The sequence below is a fragment of the Cornus florida genome, unplaced genomic scaffold, assembly GCF_030987335.1.
Source record: "Cornus florida cultivar Cherokee Brave unplaced genomic scaffold, ASM3098733v1 CherokeeBrave_3.0.0_Hap2_Chr04, whole genome shotgun sequence".
In the NCBI taxonomy this organism is placed as follows: Eukaryota; Viridiplantae; Streptophyta; class Magnoliopsida; order Cornales; family Cornaceae; genus Cornus; species Cornus florida.
In genome coordinates, this window is record NW_026775574.1 from 86,099,591 (window position 1) to 86,100,482 (window position 892).

An 892-nucleotide genomic window follows, 5' to 3' on the forward strand; every position below is an offset into this window, starting at 1 on the left:
ATTCCAAGCTGTTTTTCAATTTTCTTTTCTTTTCACTCTTTTGGTTGAAAATACATAAATCAAGTTTAAATCCCAAGACAATGCTCAATCACGTCAACATTATCTTTGACCAAAATAATGATATTTCAAGTAAATGTACTATCAATAATTCATTTCATATACGAAATAAGTAAGTAGAACCAATTTCATCAACTGATAGCCATTGTATGCTTTCCACAGATAATCCATTTGAATTAATCTCCTTGTATTCAACATACTCAATCAATATGGTTTGCTTAACTTCCCAAAAATATAATCTAGACTCTCAATATATGCATGGAAATCCTTTCTAGACTATGTCTTTGTAATATATCTAATCAAGACAACAGACACCAATAGATTTCATAAAATAAGAAAACTTAGGAGCATTTAATGGTTTAGTGAGAATATCAGTCAAATTCTGATCAGTATGCACTTTTTTCAAAGACACGACATGTTGTTCAACAAGTTCCCTAAGAAAATGATGTCGAATGTCAATGTGCTTAATCTTAGAATGCAAAACTGGATTCTTTGAAATATTAATTGTACTAGTATTATCACAAAAGATAGTAATAGTACCTTAATCAACTCCATAATCCAGAAGCATCTGTTTTATCTAAAGCAATTGTGTGCAACAATTTCTAGCAGCAATATATTTAGCTTCACAAGATGATAAAGATATACAATTTTACTTCTTGTTGTACCATGAAACAAGGTTAGTACCAGCATAGAAACAACCACCTGAAGTACTCTTTTTATCATCCTTGTTACATGCCCAATCAGCATCAGTAGAGCCTGCAATCTCAGAGTTAGACTCTGAAGAATAACGCAATACATAATTTAATGTACTATTGACATAACGAATAATGCGCTT